Source organism: Rhipicephalus microplus, chromosome X (assembly GCF_043290135.1).
Source record: "Rhipicephalus microplus isolate Deutch F79 chromosome X, USDA_Rmic, whole genome shotgun sequence".
Taxonomy (NCBI): Eukaryota; Metazoa; Arthropoda; class Arachnida; order Ixodida; family Ixodidae; genus Rhipicephalus; species Rhipicephalus microplus.
This window is the reverse complement of record NC_134710.1, coordinates 430,335,501-430,359,426: the sequence shown is the minus strand read 5'-3', so window position 1 is coordinate 430,359,426 and position 23,926 is coordinate 430,335,501. Positions and strand designations below refer to the sequence as shown.

Below are 23,926 nucleotides of genomic sequence, written 5' to 3'. Positions count from 1 at the left end.
CTGTATGAAATAGTTTTTGTTGGCTTAAAATTCGCAGTTTGAGGTGCAGAGATGCTGCGATGGTGATAGCACGTGTGCGGTAGTCTTTTAAAATGTGTAGGACGCGCCTCGCCGACAAAGGGAGAAGCTCTAGACTTTGAACGGCATGTGTTTTTGCGGCCGCCGCCGGGCGATTTTTAAATGCTAAGCATTTCTTAGTGAACTTCAGCGACTTTGAGCGTATCTATCTATCTATCTATCTATCTATCTATCTATCTATCTATCTATCTATCTATCTATCTATCTATCTATCTATCTATCTATCTATCTATCTATCTATCTATCTATCTATCTATCTATCTATCTATCTATCTATTGATTGATTGATTGATTGATTGATTTATTGATTTGTGGGGTTTAACGTCCCAAAACCACCATATGATTATGAGAGACGCCGTAGTGGAGGGCTCCGGAAATTTTGACCACCTGGGGTTCTTTAACGTGCACCCGAATCTGAGTACACGGGCCTACAACATTTCCGCCTCCATCGGAAATGCAGCCGCCACAGCCGGGATTCGAACCCACGACCTGCGGGTCAGCAGCCGAGTACCTTAGCCACTAGACCACCGTGGCGGGGCTATCTATCTATCTATCTATCTATCTATCTATCTATCTATCTATCTATCTATCTATCTATCTATCTATCTATCTATCTATCTATCTATCTATCTATCTATCTATCTATCTATCTATCTATCTATCTATCTATCTATCTATCTATCTATCTATCTATCTATCTATCTATCTATCTATCTATCTATCTATCTATCTATCTATCTATCTATCTATCTATCTATCTATCTATCTATCTATCTATCTATCTATCTATCTATCTATCTATCTATCTATGCGCTCAAAGTCGGTATATTAAAGGCCTGAGGGTGTGACGAACATGCAAATGTGGTCATTACATGAAGTCCACGAGTGTTGAAGATTGGGCGAGTTGGTTCGTCGTGCTTGAACTGGTTGAAACGGCCGAGCAGACCGACACAAGAGGACAGAGCGCTATGGACATAGCGCTCTGTCCTCTTGTGTTGGTGTGCTCGGCCGTTTCTTCTTCCCCGTAATGCGCTATACCAGTTCAAGTCATGACATGAATAATCGAATACCAAGGGGCCACTATGTGGGTATGTGGCACAGGTGATTAACACCTACAGGCCTGAATTTTTCAACCAGCAGAAAAAATTGTTTCTTGTTGATTTGAATTTACTGGACCCTCAAGAGCATAAATATTATTTGTTTCTGAGCCCCCCCCCCCCCCCCTATCGAAAATGGCTCCATGTCCTATATAGGACACCAAGGCTTAGTTGTTAAAAAGTGAAAGATGGTAATTTTTGGTACAGCTATTTATCTTTACTTTGTTAGGGCAAGTTATCGGTGTGAAACTAAAATAAAGCAACTACGTAAGAGTCACTGTGCCAAAACTGCCCAAAAGCAAGTAATTGCGCTCGTGATACACAGCCTTCTATTTGCGCTTGGATGACCTCAGTCTAATTATTGGACACTTTGTAAGATTCAAAACCATAATAGATAACTTATTTCTGCTTTTCAGCGCCAAAATAAATTTTGCCCATGCCTGCGAAAGAAAACGAATTGAACTGCACTTAATCGTGGTCATCTTCAAGGCCCATCGCACACTATTTATATATTTCGTGAAGCAAATAAAATATATTATGTACATCTTCGCTATATTGGAGACCCTTACATATTATCTAGGTTATTTGGGCAAGATTCTGGGCTATATTACCAAAAAAGTGGAAGCCCTAACAAGAGCTACAGCTCTGGATTAGCCTGAATGCATTGAGAGCTCTTATGGCCACTGAGCTCGGTGTCCTATATTTAGGACGAGAAGATTGTGTGTTACCCCGCCGTGGTGGTCTAGTGGCTGAGATACTCGGCTGCTGACCCGCAGGTCGCGGGATCGATTCCCGGCTGCAGCGGCTGCATTTCCGATGGAGGCGGAAGCGTTATAGGCTCGTGTGCTCAGATTTGGCTGCACGTTAAGGAACCCCAGGTGGTCGAAATTTCCGGAGCCCTCCATTACGGCGTCTCTCATGGTCATATGATGGTTTTGGGACGTTAAACCCCCATGTCTGCTGCTGCGGGCGATACGTAATCGTAAGGGAAGACCAACTTTTTGAATAGGAAGTTAAGCATACTAGAAAGAACATGATAACAACACGATACCTACTGGTTTGATGGTTATTCACTAGAGTGTCTTTTAATATTTGGTTGGGGCGAGTGTCGTATATTTCGCATTCAGTCATATTGCTTTCAGATTTGTACAGTTGTAAAGAAGACAGCGAAGAAAAATAACTACCTGTGTTCGTACAGGCATTTGAGGATATTTGAGGCATTTATTTGAACATCTCGCTTAACACTGTCACAGTCATCAGCAAAATTTCTTCGTTTCACTTTTATAGGACGCCAGAGCCGAAATGGTTGACACTTTACGTTTTCCCAGAAACACCATGCCCGGACATTGTTAATTTAAAGGCGAGACTATTAGGAAGATGCAGCATCGTTCTACATGACTCTACTCGCAACTTGCACGACCTATTAGTTGCGCTACTATAGATCCAACATGGCAGTGATTGATAAGATCACCCCGCAATGGGGTGATACCGGAAAGATATACACTTTTGGCGAAGACTGCAATTCCTTTCGCTTCGGTGGCCCTTGGACTTATGTTTTTGAGAAATTAGGAACGCGCTAACAAACTTTATTGTGTAAGGAAATGCCTGATAGCGTATTGGGAGTATAAATATCCTCAAATTTGTATCGTATCGAGCAGATGAACTAAGCGCGAGAACTGCAAACGTGTAAGTTGCTGTACTTGTGCAGAAAATGGGTGCTGCATACTTTCACGGGCCTTGGTTACTTGCTTGCTAATTTGAACCCTCTTAACCCCAGTTGGCTTTTGGGGCGCTAATTTAAACGGGGCGCTTAATTTTCCTCGCGGAGCAGCGAGGCGCGATGTGGAATGAGTCGGCTATTTTTTTTTTTTTGATTTCCATTCACCTTGAGATACTCTAAAGGCTACGGTAATATCAAGACCTTTCATAACGTTGAAAAACGACCACAAACGCGTGAACACAAGTAGCAGCGTCTGATATTTCAAGCAGGTTGAAAACTTTAGTCATCTCAAAGGAGCCTCCTGCCGCCACTGCTCTGCTGAGCCACGGTGGAAGTTGAATTCATGCAACATTGAAGCTTAGCATTATCCGAGCACGAACGGAACCCATTTCGCGCGGCACTTATGTTTCCTACCAAAAAGCTACGCCAGGTTTTGAAACCACTACGAAAAAGGATCCAAGACAGACGTCTTATCAGTGCAAAGGCAATTGTGGTTGATTGATTTGTGGGGTTTAACGTCCCCAAACCACCATATGATTATGAGAGACGCCGTAGTGGAGGGCTCCGGAAATTTCGACCACCTGGGGATCTTTAACGTGCGCCCAAATCTGAGGCGGCAATTGTGGTTGCAGTGTGGGCTAAGAAATTCACAAAGTAATCGTCGTTTCATACACACTTTCACGATATATGAATAATGTCGGATGAATGCCGACGCTTCGCATTTACTGCAGTCTAATAAGCAGTGCATATGCAGCCGTATGGCTCGAAAAAATACATTCAAACGTTGATCGATTCGAGCAATGCTTGAATACGCTAACGAATGCTACGTATGACGTTATCGCAACGTAGTGAATCCTTCGTTTCGATTAAACTAATGTCCGCGCTCTGACCTGGTGCTGACGTTATACGTCAGAACAAAATGTCACTTTTAAACGCCAGTGCAGTCGACGTGACTGAAAAAGGCGCGATGTGAACACAATTACCCCATTTACAAAGACACGTTTATCCACCTCGTATTGCTGCGTCAAAGCCGAAAAATGCAGCATAGAAAGCCGCCACTCCTTGAATGCTTCGCATGAAACATAATCCCACAATAAGTTGGATTTATAGATTTAATATTTTTTTACTTGTTTCTGCATATATGGACGCTATTTGTCATTACAGAACCATTATATCAACAAAGCGTGTGAGTATAACTCTAACAGCAAAAATTACGAATAAGACAGAGTCAGAAAAGTGCACAAATATGGCATACATCTGAATATATTCTGTAAGTGAAAGCGAATTGAAAAATATATGTTGAATGAGCGTGACACTCGACATACGCTGCAGTGCGTGGTCGCTCAAAAAAAAGAACGCTAAAAAGCCATCACGGAATTCTAGTCACGTCAACCACGGCTCCGTCGAAGCGAGTGACATACGCGCAACTGTCCGTGGTCAGGGAAGCATCGGTGCCAGCTTTATTTCGATACGACTCAATGGAAGCATACAGTTGCCATATGAACAGCCGACGCATTTTCGTATTCCTCGAGAGGCACGAAGTCTTGTACCCCAAGTACTCATCCCAGGTGGCAAAGTGGGTGAAAAGCGGTCGGCCTACTCGAGTTTGAAGATGCATCGACGGCAACTGCTTTAGGCTGTGCTGCGGTAGCCAACACAGCACCACCGACGGCATGTTGGCTACCGCAGCAAAGCAATACTGCGATGATCAGGTGGAAGGCCGACAATTTAAGGCCTTGGTAGGGTACGTGTTGACTGGAACGGCATCCTGCACCAGCTGCGAGATCATTTGCCATCGTCTTGAACTGGGGGCGTGCAGCTGGAAGCGATGACTTGATTTCACCAGTTGGTGCTTTGTATGAATGGCAGCGGCTACCTCTTGGGTGTTGTCTTCCACTGAAATAAATATTTGATTGCGGAACAAATTAGAGCCTTCATGTCAGCATCGATAAAAATGCAGCATTGATAAAAATGCAGCATTTACGTTCAGTAGTAGCTCGTTTGGAACGCTGCCCGATATGTCACATTGACAGCGATGGCCTTGTCGTCAAGCTCAGGATAGCACTGTATGCATAAATTTATACAGACAAGTGCTACAGATGTGCCGGCAATCAGCTTTAAGTGCAACAAAGGTGCGCAATAAAATCATGAGACCTTGAAATGGAACTTCGTTAACTCGTTTGTGTTCATATTTCTGCACAGTCCATGTAGCGGCCGACATTCCTCACTATATTCACAGTATATCCTTGATACGCATGCGTGAGTGTTTTATCACAACCGGAGCTACAGATACGGCATTCCGTGCTAGCATTGTCACCTCTCTTGACTTCATGAACTCACGTTGGAAAGGGGACTTTGACGTGGTGATCTGCTCCACATCACAGTTCGCATAATTTTTTTTACCGAAACCAGCTCCCTTACACTGACTATCCCACCCTGTTTGTACAACATAGTGATGAGTTTTATGTTTTGTAATTTTTATTTGGCGAATGAATAATACTGCGTAACAGTATATATACATACATATATATATATATATATATATATATATATATATATATATATATATATATATATATATATATATATATATATATATATATATATATATATATATATATATATATGTATATATATATATATATATATATATATATATATATATATATATATATATATATATATATATATATATATATATATATATATATATATATATATATATATATATATATTATTTGCGAAAGAGGTGTATACCTAAGGGCTCGTTTTTCCGTGTTTTGACACAATGAGAATGAGATATAACAGACAATGGTGCCAAGGAATGTATAGGGGAAGTTATTACAACCAATGTAATTTAAATAGCAAGAAAAGAAAGTGGGTGAAAAAATAACTTGCCGTGAGCAGCAATAGCGGCGACTGTGGAACACCCTTTTATAAGCCTGTGTGGCGTAACCTGGCACGTGAACTTATTACGAGTGTGCAGCTGATCAATAATCTCTCGCATACAACCTAACGGCACCAAGTCTGCCAGTACGGGACCCTCGTTAATGAATAAGGGAAAAAAGTGTACACCTAAGGGCTCGTTGTTCTTTGTTTTGACACAAAAATACTGAGACCTAACAGGTAATAATGCCAAGTATTGGATAGGGTAAGTTATTAGAGCCAATGTAGTGTAAATAAAAAAAAGTGGGTGAAAAGATAAATTGTACGCGCCACTCTGAAGAAGCCACTTTAAGACCAATCTGCAAACTTATTGGATATCTGCTTCTTCAAATATAGTATGCACTGCAGTAAAAAAAGCAAAAAACTACACGAACAGATGATCCACGCGGAGTAGCAATCACTTTGTTTTATGCTTTTTATGTGCTTGCTTTTTCATGCTTGCCGCTTCATGCTTGCCTCTGAAATATTTTTGTGTAAACATTGTCGCTAATGGACTACCTTCTCAAGTCTTGAGAAATATCTAGCAACACTTGACGTCTGCCTGGGCAAGTGTTTCAACTGCGATCAACGCTATCTTTTGTAGAAGATGCACAAATACTCACCTGTGAGCTGCGACGTTTAAAGAGACAGTCTGCCAGTCATTTCCGGGAGGAAGAAACATCAGTGTGGCAGCAGACCAGTCTGAACAACAGATCCCGAGGGGAATGACATGTTTTGTTGAGCCCGGAAATATTGCTGACCGAGAGTTGTCGCCCTCGGAAGCCGTACTCGGCCTCGCACAGCGCCCAAACCTTTCACTTGGCGGAGCTGTGGGTCGAAAGCCGTGGCCAGTTTTTCTGGGATGCTGAGGCAACATCTTGGCACCAGACAGAGGCCGGTTGTTTACCGAATGGCATCGTGAGCTCGCCGTCAGAGAACTCCCTGTGGGCGCGTCCTTGGAACGTTTCTGGACTTTCGAGGAAACAAATTGCCTGACGAATGAGCCTTTTTGGACTAGCAAAATGGCGATGGGTGCGCGGCGCAAGAGACTTCCTTGAGTTCTCGTTTGCGTCTATGTTTTGGCTCATAGCCACAACATGAGAGTGGCCATTAAACCGGTGGTTAATAAAATAGCGATAAAATACTTTCAAGTTTGACGCAGGAAAATGAATTGAAACAGATATCCAGGGATTGTAAAATTCAACAATCGTAAGTTCACGTGTGATAAGAGTAGGTAACGAACAAATAATTGAAATGAATAACTGAATTTCAAGAAACTAGACTTCCATTAGAAATAACCTAACAAGAACACCTTCTTGTGTCTCTAAGGCATTCGCGTACTGCTATGCAGACGATCCCTGTTGCTGTGGCCATAGACACGAAGCCTCAAGGGAAAGAATGTTTTCAATATTTAGGGTAACGCTCAGTTTTCTGAATAAAAAATTTCACAATTTTTTCCTTTGGGTTTTGAAAGGTCGGCAAGTAAGCAAAAATTCATCGATGTTTTCGTGCTCCTGACGGTAAAGAAAATGAGAAAGGACCTGACCACACCTGCATAATTAGGAATTAGGCGGCGGAAGAATCTAGCAACGACATTTTGTGAAGCGCACTTTCAATTTGCAAAAAGGACATCATTCATTACATCAATCAAAAGAAAAACTTGTGTTCCATGATTTATTTATTTTATTTATAAATTCGTACTGCAGTGTCAAGCATATCTATAGCAGGTGTGAAATATTTATACCTAATATTTAGGAAAACTCACAACAGTACTGAAAGATACTACATGAAGTTAAAGATACAATGCACACCGGTAGTATAATAAAGATAAGAAAATGAACAAACACAATGGAATTGAACAGCGAATAGTAACTGTCATATGGGAAAATACTACTTTACTCTTTGTGGTTCACAGGAGCCACTTTTGATGTAGCGTAGCCTAAAGCAATGCTTTCGAACAGTACAATATCGATTGAGCAGGTAGGTGGATTCGTGCAAATTAAGATTGTACTACATGTTTTTTTGTGTATTAGCAAGCTCGATTGATAAGTGGCTATAACGTCCCAAAACCACTCTATATGGACAGCATTCACGCCTCCATCGAAAAGGTAGCCGCTGTAGCCTAGATTTTATCCCGCAACTTGCGGGTCAGCAGCGGAGTAGTTCAGCTACTAGACCGCCATGGAGGGGCGGGTTACAGGCTTCTGAAACAGGCAATTTACCGACGCAATTTGGCACACCTGCGTGTTTACGTTTGCACTATGGCGCGTCACAGGTGTGCATGCAACGATAAAGGCTCAGCAGTGCAATAAGCTCGCTCAAAGTGAGAAATTTAACGGTTTTGCAGTTGACGACGCGGGCGCTCCAAATGCAGACGCTCATGTCATCTTCAGTACAAAGTGACTACAGCGCCGCCGCTGCTGTCTCCCGCCGCAGAATTAGCCGAGAAGCAGCACGGTCATCTCGTTAATTTTAGAGTTACTGTATATGCTAGAATATACAGTAACTCAAGTTCATTTCACGACCGTTTTTAGCAAACTGTAGCCTGGGTTAGCGGGGAACCTGCCACAACGACACTGAGCTAGGGTGGGTAGACGAACGGCATACGCGCTGTATCATGTATACGACGGTGCCTTCGGAACGGAGGGCAATCGAAACGGGCCTCGCGAAAGTTGTGCGATTACGTAGAAATGGCGATTTTTCGCACTCTTTCAGCGTCTACCTTCCAAAAGAAATCAAGTGAGTACCCGAAGAGAATTTGCTTGTCAGAACCCCTTTTTACTCTTTTTTTTTCTTAGAGTGTGGGACGACAAATCGGGGAGTAAAAGAAAGATTTGCAAGCAAAGAGAAACTTTTCGTCGAATGGATGACAATTTACTAACATGCACTAGGGGTTAGGTTTATTTTCCGCACAAATGTCACATTGTTGCAATAACATATTGAAGGTGACAAGCGAAATCGCCACTTTATGTAAAAACTGCCCCATCAGTTTTCAGATAGAGAGTGATACGTAAAGGTGCAAAGGATTAGACGTTGTGCCGAGGGTCGCATGATACTGCCCGCGTGTTGCCTATACCTCTGTTCTACGCAGTCCAGTTGAAAACAGAGGCTTGTGAGGAGTGAAGAAACAGAAATCAAAATTTTCAGACGGTGGTACTTGAAGCCGCAAGTGCTGAAGCTTGATATCATGACCACTGTGCACGCAATCATTGGACGAGTTGAACACCTTAATGGCAGTCTCTCGTGCAAGCAAGTGCACCTGCAATTGTAGCACCTCTTCCACGATGCTGCTTGTCAAGCAAACCAGTACGGACAGTTTACCTGAAGTTGGTTGGTTGGTTGGTTGGTTGACCTTTTTAACCAGGCCCTAACCCCCCATGGTGGATCAGTCATGAAACGAACGGCCTTGAAGTCTTGCCTCACCAAGCGACGGGTGTGGAAATCACATTGAACGATTCGCGGCAGCCAGTATACTCTAGGAGTTTGATATTCATGGACCGTATGCGAATTGAAACCCAGGCTACAATAATTTATATGTTTAGAATGATTGAAAATACTTACTTCGATTTCGTAGCATCAGTGCCCTTTTAAGAATACCACATTGTTTTAAACGAGGAAGTTTTTCAAAGCTTGAAAAAGTTGTCGCATTCGAAGTTCGCTAAAAGAAGAAAGTGAACAACACGGCTGTCAGCAGTTTGTGTTACTGAGTCCAGAGTTCATACATATTTTTACTTTAGAGTTTCGTGAAAATTACCTTAACAGTTCAGAAATACGGTCATGTATTTTTGAATATTACAGTTGCTATTTGCGGTTAGCTTCCAATGTGTTCGTTCGTTTTTTCAGCCTTAATGTTTTTTCTTTGGGCAGTGTGTTTTTCACTTCATGCATTTTCTTTCAGTACTATATGATGCCTGTTGTAAATTATCATGTATCAATACTTCACACCTGCTATAGCTCTGTTTCACACTGCTGTATCAATCAATAAATGGTACAATAAAGGACGTTCTTCTTGAAAATTGCAAGTGTGCTTCACAAAATATTGTGTCCTCATTCCACCTCCTAATTTCTAATTTTACAGGTTTGGTCAGCTCCTATCTTTTCCTTGCTTTACTGTCAGAAGCCCGAAAACATCGATGATTCCTTATATACTTGCCGACGTTTCACGAGCCATAGGAAAAGACAGCGAAAATGTTTATTCAGAAAATATGCATTACCCTTAATTCTGAAATCATTCTTTCCCTTCGGGCTTCTTGTCTAGGGCCACATCAACAGGAACATCAGCAAAGCAGTTTAAGAATGCCTTTGAGACACAAGAGGCTTTCTTGTCTTGTTAGGTAACTTTTAGTGGAAGTGCAATTTCTTAAAATTTAGAAATTATTTTAATTATAGTTGTGTACCTACTTTAAGCACACGTGACCTTATGATTGCTGAATTTCATATTCTCTGGATATCTGTTTATTTCGTTTTATTTCATCAAACTTAAAATTATTTCATAGCCATCATATTAACCATCAGAATGGTGCCCAATCCCCTGTAGCGGCGACGAGCCAAAACATAGGCACGAGCAAGCAAGCAAGTCTCGTGCATCACGCACCAATCGCCATTTTGCTACTACGAATAGGCTCGTTCGTCAGGCAATCTGTTTCCTCGAAAGTCCAGCAACGTTCCAAGGAAGCGCCCAGTGGGAGTTCTCTGACGGTGAGCTTCCGGCGCCGATCGGGAAACAACCGGCCTCGGTCTGATGCCATGATGTTGCATCGGCATCCCAGAAGGACTTGCCATGGCTTTCCACCCGCAGTTCCGCGACGTGAAAGGTTCGGGCGCTACGCGACACCGAGTACCTCTTTCGAAGCCGACTACCACTGGTCTCCACGATTTCCTGGCTCTACGAAACGCGGCAGGCCCCTCGGGATCTGTTCTTCAGATTTCTCTACTGGCACACCAATGTTTCTTCAGCCCGGGAATGACTGGCAGACTACCTCTTACAACGTCGCAGCTCACAGGTGAGTATTTGTGCATCTTTTACCACAGATAGCGTTGATCGCAGTGGAAACACTTGCCCAGGCAGACGTTAAGTGTTGCTAGATATTTCTTATGATTTGAGAAGGTCGTCAATTAGCGACTATGTTTACCAAAAAAATATTTAGGAGGCAAGCACAAAGCGGCCATCATGAAATGCAAGCATACAAAAAGCTTAGAAAACCACCGCTATTCTCCGTGAATCAACTCGTTGTGTCCTTTTTATTTTGTTTTTTACCGCAGTGCATAATATATTTCAGGAAGATGATATTCAATAAGCTTTTCAGATTAGTTTTAAGTTGGCTTCTTGCAAGTGGCACGTCGCTTTTCTTTTTGAAATATTAAACATCATGATTCATTGTTTTTTTTTTCTTGTATGAAGTGTCGTGATAAGTGCTGACGCTCCCAGCAGCATGGTCGGAGTTCTACGACGAGGAAGTCCGAATAAAATATAAATTTGTATATCGCACAAAGTTGACATTTATTGTTGCACATTGACAATAATTGCGCTAAAAAAAGGACAGAGCATCAAATTTATCTATATGTTGTACTGAGTCACCATAAGAGAAGATGGTTTGAGTCAAGAAAATTTTGCGCCCTGTGTTATGGAGCAAACAACGACGTCAAAGTCCCTCTAGGCTAATGTTAGTTCATCAAGCGAATGCATGGGACAGTGCTAACACGGAAGTCTGTATCTGTAGCTTCGCACGTGATAAATCACACACGCATGCGTATAAATTGTGTGCTGTGAGTCGAGTGAGGAACAGCGGCTGCTACATGGACTTTACAGTAATATGAACACATACGAGATGAACTAAGTTCCATTTATATTGCTCATGGTTTTATTGCGCACTTCCGTCGCACTTGGAGCCGATTGCCGGCACATCTGTAGCGCTTGTGCGTATGGCTTGAAGACAAGGCCGTCACTGTGAAGGGGCCAAATCGGGCAGTGTTCGAAACGAGCTACTACTGAACGTAAATGCTGCATTTTTATCAGGGCTAACACGAAGGCTCTAATTTTTTTATTTCAGTGGAAGGCGACACCAAATAGGTAGCGCCAGTCATTTTTACCATGCACGAAGTCGAGGAATCCAGTCATCGCATGCGGCTGCACGCCCCCAGTTCAAGACGATGAGGAATGATCTCGCAGCTGGTGCACGATGTAGTTCCAGTCAACACGTACCCTACCATGGCCCTAAAGCGTCTGCCTACCGCCTGATCATCGCGGTATTGCTGTGCTGCGGTAGCCAACATGCCGTCGGTGGTGCTGTGTGCACGGGCTGCGCATGGTGCCAACAACACTAAAGCCATCGCCATCGCCGCATCTTCTCCCTCGAGCAGGCCGAGAAATTTGGACCCGCTTCTCCACTTACACTCTAAGCCAAAAATGGCCAAAATGGGAGCAACGGCTGTTTTTACTCCTTCAGACCGACTGTTACTCTCCGAAAAGACCAAGCGGAACAAGATGGCCGACTTGTTCGAGAATGGGGGAGCAACTGTATTCATCTTAAGTTTGTAAGGGAGCAACGGAAGGAGGAACCGCTGTAAATGCTCTGGTCACGCAACGGTTACTCCCCGGCAGGACACCGCACACAAATATGCATGCCGCCCACATTGATATTCATGGGCCAGATTATTGTTTGTTCTGTGTGCCAAGCTTCACCAAACCAAAACAGTGATTTATTTTAGCATCCGTAGATAATAAGATAGCAGCGCTGGCTGAACACAGAAGGCCTGAGAATACAGTACGGCAAATACCTAACACACGCAGCAGCAGAATGGAGAGTTGGCACGTCAAAGCGGACCGAACGCCGAAACACGTGCAAAACAACAATAAAAAAAACCTAGACACGCCGTTCGTCCGCGAAGTAAGGGCGTCAAAGTCGATCAAGCACCAAAACACGTGCATAAGGAGCCCCCAGCCCAGATATATCGGAGAAAAAAAAAAAAAAGCGGACCCAGACGCGCTTCTCATCAGCCATACACTTAGTAGCACGCTTCACCGTGTAGTTTGAGGGCAGAATGACAAATCTGCGCCATCTGCGCCCGCACGAAAAGTGTGGCGCTAGCGTAGCAAACGATGTAAGTTACAAAGTAATTTTTATTCAGTGTTTATGTTGACTAGCTATAAATAAAAATTACACTCAACTTTTTATATTTATTTATGAGTTTTAGTGTACCTCAGTTTTTTTTTATAATTGTATTAGGAAAACACACTGAAATTATTGCGCTGACGCCTGAGCTGTCACTGCTCGACGTTTTTTTTTCTCGGCGCAACTAGGTTCGCGTTCGCACTACTTACTCATTTTCATATGGTCTGTGGTTGGCGAGCACATGGACGTGCGAACTTGTGAGCTATGTTTTGATCGTGTGTGTGTGTCGCAGATTTGCGTTTCTACTTATTCGTGATGAAGGTTAGTGTATATTTATCTTTATGGAGCGCAAAGTAGTTGTGGATTTTGCTGCTGGGTGGAACAAACACATCGTAAACACGTCTTCAGCCATCTGCAAGCCTGTTCGCTCCTCGGACAAAGGACTGTGCATGCATCAGCGTGCAGGTGAGTGGCATTTCCAGCAACATTTAATGCTCTTACAATACATTGTGGAGTGGTTGCGCTATTGAAAGAGAAATGATTTGCTCTTATTCACCGTATCCATTGCTAGCCGTATCGGACTAAATTACCTCTATTACCGCCTGCATACCCTCTTGCTTCCCCTGTCACCACTGCAGTGCCAGTGTACTTTTGCAGTTAAAAGTTCATTTCCGCAACACTACCTCGCTTGAAAAAAACATTGGGGCGGGGTTGTAGCTGCATTCATACTGGCACTTTTCTACCATTGGCTTTATGTAATGTTAACGGCTGAGTGTTGGGGCCTTGGGCCGCATTTTTTAGAGATGTAAAGTGTATGTAAATCAGTAAGTGAACAAATCATTGTCGCATCACTTCACTGGCATAGCCAGGCGGTTGCGCACAGAATTTTTTTAGGCCGGGCGTAGGGAGCCCAAATTGACGACCATATTCGCTTGCCCGGCCTATTCAGATAAGCGGACCCTGCCCCCCCCCCCTCCCCGCACGCCTAAAAAAAAAATCTGCCCACATCACTGCGTCACTTGCTTCACCTCTGCGCTGAACGTACTATTTTATAAGCGCACCATCAAGCGAGCAGTTTACATATTGACAGAACAATTGGAGGAGGAATGACCCAAATCTTTCAGATTTCTTTAGTGATACAAAACCTTAGCAAAACTGAATATTGTAAAAGACAATCATAAATGCTGTATGTTCTCGTTAGCGCTGTCATTATTCTGCATCATGAAATCTTTATGCGCTGTGAAAACTTGGCATGCCGTTGAAGTCGCATATCGACGTTAATACCAATCGACGAAAATTTCGACAACCTCAATAACGCCGTTTGGGATTTGCCGCATGCACATAATTAGGCTGATTCCCACTTGGCTGTTCTTAACCTGACTTCACTGCTACCAAATGAAACAATATTTGATGCATGTCTTTTACTCTTTTTTCAGGGATATGACACAAATTTGGTTATACTTCAGATAAAGATGTTCCCAACGATGCTAAAGTACAGAAAGCAAGTGAATTTTGGTAAGTGCAGACTTTTTGTACTACGTATATGAAAGCATCGCTTTTTAGGGGCAAACTGTGCATGTGTTGGCCAGAGAATAGTTCATTATGCCACATGGTTACACTGGCACTGACAATTCGACATGGCTCCGCTGGCCCGTGTGTGTGCTCACACTGTTACCGTTAAGATAAAATGTTTATGTTTTCATTGCAGGAATTGCTGTTTGTACTAAAAAGCCAACTGCCAAGATTTGTTTATGCTGGTACTCCTAAAAGTATGCTCTCCCTATTTACATGGATTTTGGCTTGCACAAAGCATAACACTTGGGCCTAGATTCACAAAGCTGTCCATGCGCAGGCCTTCATAACAGCGTTTCTTGACTTGCCTTTACCCTGTTTTCTGCAGATGTTTCGTGGGTTTAAAAGTGCCACAGCATGTTGACCTCCCACACTCTGAAATATTCGCGTTCAAAGTTCCGCAAGAGTGGGCTTAACTTTCTTGTGCACCTCTTTGCTAGTCCAAGATACTGAAGTGTTATGCTCTTACTAGAGGTGGCAGTGTTTCTAATGTTTGTATTTCCATCACATTGACCAAGTATGCGATCTTGGCTTGACTGGTAGCACATCCTCAACAAATGTCTTTGTGGCACATGTAGAAGGCAGTACAAAATAAATAGGCAGACATTCACACCGGGAGCTAACTTCTAATAATGCTTTTTTTTTTGGAAACCATGGTGTGCTTATTCCAATTTGTCTAACAAGCAGTAACCTGTTTGGCTGTGAACCAACAAGACGTTGAACTAATGAAAGCTTCACATCTTGTTGCTCTCAAATATATATGTATTGGCAAGCTATCTGTGACACTGTGAAACAAAGAATCAGAATATCTGTGCATGCCTTAAGATATATTGCTTCGTTTACATATCTCGTGGCTGTGACTCGTCAACCGAGTGAACGAATGCACCCTAGTTTTCTAAATTTAAAGCATTTTTTGAAGGTAGCACGGTCTACATTTATTTGTCTATAGTTTTGTCCAGCCGTTTGCGTCAGGTACAAAGAAATATACTGAAGATTATCATGTAGCCTCTGCAAATGGTTGCTTTCAAGCAGGCTTTGCATGCTTGGCTTGTGCCTACAGGTATTGCACAATTCAAGACGCAGCAGCGTATGATAGAACAGTAGAATCGAGAGCAACTATGTGCACGAGCTAAATAAGTATTTTAACATGAGCGGACAGTACGTGTTATTTGCCACACACATGACCTCATTTAGAATGCCCATTGGTGAATGGGCTCATAGAAATGTCACTCAGCTGTGTATAGAAAACAAGTTAACTGTACCTAAGGGTATCTTTAACTGCTACAAATATGCCTTGTTGAGGTGCTGCACATTTTCTTCCAGAATATTGCTGTCTGAGACATCATGTGAAGAGCGTCTACCACATCAGCATTTATATGGCTTGCCAAGTAACGTTTGGCCGAACCTTCCTTTTTTTCACGTTTCGTTTTGCAGTAGACATCCTAGAATGTAAGCGCTGCTGCAGTGTGTGTGACTCATTGTTATGAATTGATTCTGGCATGTTTAACCTCACACTTCTATTTTTTTTCTTGCAGCAATGAGAGGCTTCACATATGCCTGCGGTGACGTTCTGCTGCACTAGCCTGATGGAAACACCAGCTGCGAAACTTGAGTTCTTCAGAATTGGAGAAGTTGCCCTTCTCTCACCAATGATGACACAGACTGCCCTATGCTAGAAATTCAAGATTGTTTTTCCACGGATGACGCAGAAAACCTTTGATGTATTATGGTGTTTGTTTAGTGCTGGCTGTGGTGTGGCGAAGTCTACTTTTACGTGTGGTCACACGTCGCCTCATAAAAAGAACAATAAAGCATTTATTTTCCTTTCAATATTGTCCACTTTTTGTGTTAGAAGCACCCAAGCAGTGCTCTTCCAAGGAGCTCTCGCCATGTGTTAAGCGTGTGACAAGCATACTCAAGATAAATACTCATTTCCCCAAGGAGTAACTGGAAGCATGTGCAGTTGGTTTTCAGAGAGTAACTGCGAACACGTGGGAGGAACGGTAAAGAGTAACTGTTGCTCTTAGAAGAGCAACTGGTGGGAGTAATGGTTGGTCGGCAGAGAGCAACTGGTGGGAGTAACTGTTGGTCTGCAGGGAGGAACTGGAGGGAGTAACTGTTCATCCCCCGAAGGAGGAACTGAAAGGAGAGCAACGGTTCCTCCCTCTGCAGTTACTCCTTTTAGGAGAGTAATGAGAGTGGCAATGCAATTGCTTCCTGAAAGGAGCAACCCCTATACCCCTGTTGCTCCGTTTTGGCTTAGAGTGTAGGATGAATACTTGGGGTGGAAGACTTCGTGCCTCTCGGAGAATACGAGAATGCGTTGGCGGTTGATATGGGCACTGTATGCTTCCATTAGGTCATATCAAAAAAATCTGCCACAAATGCTTCCCCGACCACGGACACCTCAGCATTATGTCGATCGTTTCGACGAAGCCGGAGTTGTCGTGGCTAGAATCACGCGATGGCTTTCCCGTTCTCTTTTTTTCTGAGCAAACACAAACTGCAACATATGCCGAGTCTCGCGCTTATTCGATAGATATTTTTCCATTTTCTTCACCTGTAGAATATATTTACATATATGCTATATTTGTGCAGTTTTCTGATTCTGTCCAATTCTTATTCGTCATTTTTGTTGGTATGGTTATATTCACATGCTTTGTTTATATTCACATGCTTTGTTGATGGCGGGGGATGTCGAAGAAAACCCCGGCCCTACTGTGGCCCAGCAGCTACAGACTATTTTGGAAAATCAGGCAGCATTTGACCGTCGGTTGACTGACATTCATGATCAATTAGCCCAGATACAGACAAATACCGATGGATTGGCTGGCTTAGCTGCTTCAGTCCAAGAACTGAACGCAAAAATTGAAGTTCTGGAACATACTGTAAAAACACAGGCAGTAAGGCTAAGTGAACCTGAAAACAGATGTAGACGCAATAACCTCTTGGTTTTTGGCGTAAAGGAAGGCAGCCCGGAATCGGAGTCAGACCTGAAAGTTTCTGTAGTCGACAATATATTTGGCAAAAAACTGAACGTCCATGTTAAAACAATAGAAAGAATTCATAGATTGGGCAAGCAACGGCCGGGGCATATTAGACCAGTCATAATGAGGTTCTACGATTTCAAAGAAAAAGATGCTATACTCCGAAACTGCAGCAAACTAAAGGGAACTTCTATTAGCGTGAGCAATGATTATTCGAAGGAGACGGTCGCGGTGCGGAAAAAGTTGTGGGACAGCGCAGCTGCGGACAGGGGCAGCGGAAAGAAGGTATCGCTAGTTTATGACAAATTGAAGGTAGGCAAAAGCTTATTTACTTGGGACTACAACCGAGATGAACGCCAACCATATGATAAGGAGCGATATGATAAAGGATCGCCAGCAGCAACGCGCAACTCTGATAGCGTTGGCGGCGCCCCGGTGGGAGGGGCAGTGGCTGCACCGTCACATGCGTAGCTAGTGCTTCTCCTGTTCAATGCTCGTAGTCTTGTTAATAAGGTAACTGAACTCGAACATTTATTGCTGTCGAGATCTCCCTCTGTGGTGATCGTAACAGAGACTTGGCTAAACAACGATATTCCGAATGATGTGGTTGTTCCTCCTGGGTACAGAGTGTTTCGCTGGGACAGAAATTCCCGTGGTGGGGGCGTTGCAATTGTCATAAAAAAATGTATCTCAGCAGTTCCAATTAATTGCAATTTATCGGAATCTGTATGGTGTAAATTTACGTACGCGAACACCAATTACCTTATCGGAGCCGTATACAGACCACCTGCCACTTCGCCCGAGTTCCTGGAAGACCTTCAGACGTTTTTGAACTCAAATGTAAACAAGACAACAAAATTAGTACTGGCCGGAGACTTTAACCTACCAAATATAGACTGGATTTCTTTATCGGCCGGTAATAAGGATGCTACTAGCAGCGAAAAGTTATTTGAAATAATGATCAGCCATAATCTAACCCAAATTGTTCAACAGGCCACTAGAGTAACATCGGGTTCTCAGTCACTGCTAGACCTGGTATTCCTTTCGGGCACTATGGAGGACTTCAGTGTTACGGTCGAAGACGGCATATCTGACCACAAACTGATTTCGGTTGAGATTCTATGTGGTACAAAACCTGGAAAACGACCCTTCGTTCGGGTGCCTGTTAGTGACTACGGCCGGGCAGATGACACGTCAATATTAGACTTTTTGGAAACTGCTTTTGATGATTTCAAGCAAGCCTCTGATAGCGAGCCAGTTGATTGTTTGTGGCAGAAATTGAAATCAATAATTAACAGCTGTATAGAAAGGTTTGTTCCCATTCGATTGAAAAAAACAAGGAAGACTAACCCCTGGATCACTAGAGATGTTATTCACACTAAACGCAAAATAAAGAGATTACGCAAAAGACAAGGCCACTCTGAGCAGATTTCCCAACTACGAGCAGCGTTGAAAATCCAAATCTCCAAGTCCAAAAAAAAGTTCTTCAATGAAACGCTTTCTGGGTTCTTGCGCACTTCGCCTAGAAAATTTTGGCTATACTTGAGCGATAGGAAAGAGGCGATTGAACATATCGCGGTTGGCTCTGATGTTGTAACCCAGAAACAAGATATAGCTAATGGTTTCAATCGCTTTTTCCAATCTGTATTTACAAAGATGGCATTCACGGATGAAGATAAGGAAATGGCCGATACTTGCACATGCGCCATGGATCCAGTTTCATTTGATCAAGCGGGCGTGTTTCAGCAGCTACTTAATTTGAACGAAAAGAAGGCTAATGGACCGGATGGAATACCAACTGTGTTTTTGAGGCGGTATGCGGAGTGGATGTCGTTTTACTTAGTCATTATCTTCGAAAAATCACTCTTGACACATTCGCTTCCAAAAGACTGGCTGAGCGCCATTGTGAAACCGGTATTTAAAAGGGGCGACAGGATGCTTTTTACCAACTACAGGCCAGTGTCTCTGACGTGTGTTTGCTGTAAGGTTTTTGAACACGTCATTGCCAAACAGATGGCTATTTTCTTTGAGACAAATGGGCTGATATGTAGGCAACAGCACGGGTTTAGGCAAGGGCTTTCCACGTTATCCCAATTGATTGAAACTCTCCACGATTTTGCCGCTGCCGTAGATAACAGAGAACAAGTCGACGTGATATGCATAGACTTTGCAAAAGCCTTCGATAAGGTCTCCCACCATAAATTGCTCTTCAAGCTCAAACGAACAGGCGTAAATGAAAATATCTTGAAGTGGATTGAAGCATACTTAACGAACCGCAAGCAGTTGGTACGAATTGATGAGTTTGAGTCTGAATCACTTGATGTTTATTCCGGTGTGCCCCAAGGCTCCGTGTTGGGCCCATTGCTGTTCTTGGTGTATATAAATGATGTTGTTGACATTGTTAACCCTCCTGTAAAAATTAAATTGTTTGCTGATGATTGTTTAATTTATGCCCCAGTGACGTGTGCGAATGACCAAATTGTAATTAATGATTGTCTTGATGATTTTCAAACATGGTGCGATAAATGGGAGATGAAAATAAATTATTCTAAGACAACATATACGCATATAACTACCAAGAAACACGTTTTACCATTTACGTACAGCATTGGACCTAATTATTTACCGCAGGTGTGTGCATTTAAATATTTGGGAGTGCATATTACGAATGATTTGAAATGGCGTGCACATGTCGAGAATGTATGCTGTGCCTCTTACAGAAAACTACGTTTCTTGCGGGCTAAATTACCGAATGCTACGAAAGACGTCAAGCTGCTTGCATATAAAACATTTGTGCGCCCTGTTTTAGAATATGCTTGTGCTGCCTGGAGCCCCCACCAAAAGGATTTAATAGATAAACTGGAACGAATTCAGAGACTTTCCGCGCGATTTATTTGTTCGAATTATAAAAGGACTGATTCGGTTACCGAGATGCTAAAACTAAGTGGTTTGGAATCTCTAGAAATTAGACGACAAAAGCAGCGCCTAAAAGTGTTTTTTCAGATATTGCATGGTCAAATAAAAATAGATAGAACAATTTACGTACACCCCCCGCATAAGCTCAGCAGTCGGATCAATCATGACGCGGCAGTTCGCCCCTTCGGTGCTCGCACGGACGTCTTTCGCAAATCTTTTTTCCCTGATGTTATAGAAGCGTGGAATAAATTGCCGCGACATATTGTTGAAAATTCTGACGTTAAAAAATTTGAATGTGCTCTTGATGTTTACTTTGCCGAGCAATGAATATGCTATTGTGTTATTGTTCAAAGTGCTGAAAATATCAATGTCTGTATTTACTTTCCATATCCTATGCTTCCCTCCCTGTAATGACCCTCAAGTGAGGGTTGACAGTATAAATAAATAAAAATAAATAAATATAATGGTTACGTAATTGTGAAATACCTCCGAGTACGTAGATTGATTGATTGATTGATATGTGGGGTTTAACGTCCCAAAACCACTATATGATTATGAGAGACGCCGTAGTGGAGGGCTCCGGAAATTTAGACCACCTGGGGTTCTTTAACGTGCACCCAAATCTGAGCACACGGGCCTACAACATTTCCGCCTCCATCGGAAATGCAGCCGCCGCAGCCGGCATGCGAACCCGCGCCCTGCGGGTCAGCAGCCGAGTACCTTAGCCACTAGACCACCGCGGCGGGGCCCCGAATACGTAGAAAAAAAATTAAAATTTTAAATTCAAGAAAAACCCAGGTGTGCACATCTCGACTTCTCCGTCAGGTCAACTACTGGTGTTGAAAGTGACATTTTGTTCTGACATCATGTCGGCACCACGTGAGAGCACAGACACCTTTTTTATCGAAACTAAACGTACGCTACGTTGCGATAACGTCATACGTTGCATGCGTAAGCGTATTCAAGCGTTGCTGGCGTCGAGTACGTTCGAGTATAGTTTTCCAATTCATAGGAGTGCATATTCAATGCCTATTGAACTGCATACAAAGCGGAGCGTTGACGTTAATTGCATATAATTCATATATTGTGGGAGTGAATATGTAATGGTTATTATCGTTTTGTAATAAAACAGATAGCCGCACTGCAACCTCGATTGCCATAGGATTTCTTCCGTAGCGGTTTCAAGACCTGGCGTCGCTTTGAGGTGAATAACTTGAATGTCGCGCGAAATTAGTTCAGTTAGTGCTAGGATAATATTAAGCTTAAATCTTGCATTAATACGGTAAACTCAAATGATGCCTCATCTTACTAATGGTCTGGCTTTTGAATAGCATTGTCTATGCATGTTTCTGGGAAGATGTAACGTGTAAACACTTTGGATCCTGGCGTCCTACAATAAGGATTCAAAGAATTGTCATGGCCAACTGTGACTGTGACAGAGTTAAGCGAGGTATTAGGTATCCTCAGTAGGCCTGCGAGATCACAGGAAGGTATTGTTTCTTCGCCGTCGTCTTTAGAACTCTGTAAATTTTAAAGCAATATATTGCAAAGCGAAAAGTACGACACTCGCCGCAACTAAATATAAAATACACTCTACTGATTTACTACTAAATCAGTAGCTATCGTATTGTCTTCATGTTCTTTCTAGTATGCTCAACTTGCTATTTACAAAGTGGGTATTCCCTAACACTAACGGATTGCCCGCAGCGGTGGACAATCTTTATGTTGTAAATATAGGACATCGATCTCAGTGGCTGTTGAGGAGCTCTGAATGTATTCAGGCTAATGCATAGCTGTGGCTCTTGTGAGGGCGTTTAAATTCTCGGTATTATAGTTCAGAAACCTGGCTATACCACTTGATATTATGTAAGGGTCTGCATTATAGCAAGATTGTACATAATACATTTTATTTTGCTTCATAAAATATATGAATGGTCCGCGATGATAGAAGCTGACAATGATTAAGTGCAGTTCAATCCATTTGCCCTTGCAGACATGGGCTGAAATATATCTGGTACTGCAAAGCATATTTATGCTATCTTTTAGGAATTTTGATCTTACAAAGTGTAAGATGGTTAGACAATAGCTATTTAAAAGCGATGAGTAGGCTGTGTTTCACGAGCGCAAATACTTGCTTTTGGACAATTTAGGCACTGTAACATTTATCTAGTTGCTTTATTTTAGTTTCACACCAATAACTTGCCCTAACAGAGTAAAAATAAACAGATGTGCCTAAATTCACCAAATTACACTTTATAATCACTAAGCCTTGGTGTCATATATATAGGGCACAGAGCCATTTTTTTTCATACGCAGGTTGCGCGATCGAATCCCGGCTGCGGCGGCTGCATTTTCGATGAAGGTGAAATTGCTGTAGGCTCGTGTGCTCAACTTGGGTGCACGTTAAAGAACCCCCGGTAAAAAAAATTTTCGGAGTGCTCCACTACGGCGTCTCTCAAAATCATTCGGTGGTTTTGGTATGTTAAACCCAACATATCAATCTATCAATGATTTTTCTTCTACACCTGTAGCGGGCTCAGAAAAAAATATTTTTGTACTCTTGACGGTCCAGTAAATCCGAATCATCAAGAAACAAAATTTTCAGCTGGTTGAAAAAAATATCAGGGTGTAGAGGGTTAATCACCTTTGTCGCATAGCTGCATATCGTGGCCCGTGGTATTTGGTTATTCATGTCATAACCATGAATTCATGTTCGCCATAACCTCAAGTCCTTGGTATGCCAATTTTTGGGCCATAGATAGATAGATAGATAGATAGATAGATAGATAGATAGATAGATAGATAGATAGATAGATAGATAGATAAATAGATAGATAGATAGATAGATAGATAGATAGATAGATAGATAGATAGATAGATAGATAGATAGATAGATAGATAGATAGATAGATAGATAGATAGATAGATAGATAGATAGTAGCGACTTTCCAGTCACAACTCATATTTTACGAAGCAGAAAAAAAATTGGGTACCCTTAAGGTGGTACATTGTGTTTTTAAAGAATTCTTTGCAGAAATGCCCGGTTGAAGACTGCATGCCAGCAATCTAAAAAAGCATGATGAATCACCTACGGTTTTTCAAAGCAAGAAGTTAGCCCCACCGCAGTGAACTAGTGGCTGAAGTACTGAGCTGCTGACCCGCACGTCGCGGGATCAAATCCCGGCTGTGGCGGCTGCATTTCTGATGGAGGCGGAAATGTTGTAGGCCTGTGGGCTCAGATTTGGGTGCATGTTAAAGAACCGCAGGTGGTCTAAATTTCCGGAGCCCTCCACTACAGCGTCTCTCACAATCATATGGTGGTTTTGGGACGTTAAAGCCCACCCATGAATCAATCAATCAATCACAACAAGCAGTTAACAGTACCTGGTACATCAATACATTTTTTCTCTAACCATGTTTTTACTTGTAGTGTACAAGTGCATTATATAAAGAAAATTGATTCATCATATTCCCGAACTTTAGGATTTAAAGTGGCTAGTTCGTCATCGTTTAAGGAAC

The 23,926-nt window shown here is 42.5% G+C and overlaps 2 long non-coding RNA genes across 2 annotated transcripts; one reads left to right on the top strand and one right to left on the bottom strand.

Annotated features, from left to right (window-relative positions):
* Positions 1 to 4,325: 4,325 nt before the first annotated feature.
* Positions 4,326 to 6,690, bottom strand: LOC142777449 (uncharacterized). Its single transcript, XR_012888100.1, has 2 exons — positions 6,444 to 6,690; positions 4,326 to 4,791 (listed from the first exon to the last, which is right to left on the bottom strand). It is a non-coding gene; the product is annotated as an uncharacterized LOC142777449 (long non-coding RNA).
* Positions 6,691 to 13,902: 7,212 nt separating this feature from the next.
* On the top strand, positions 13,903 to 16,334 carry LOC142776559 (uncharacterized). Its single transcript, XR_012887633.1, has 2 exons — positions 13,903 to 14,447; positions 16,040 to 16,334. It is a non-coding gene; the product is annotated as an uncharacterized LOC142776559 (long non-coding RNA).
* Positions 16,335 to 23,926: the final 7,592 nt, after the last annotated feature.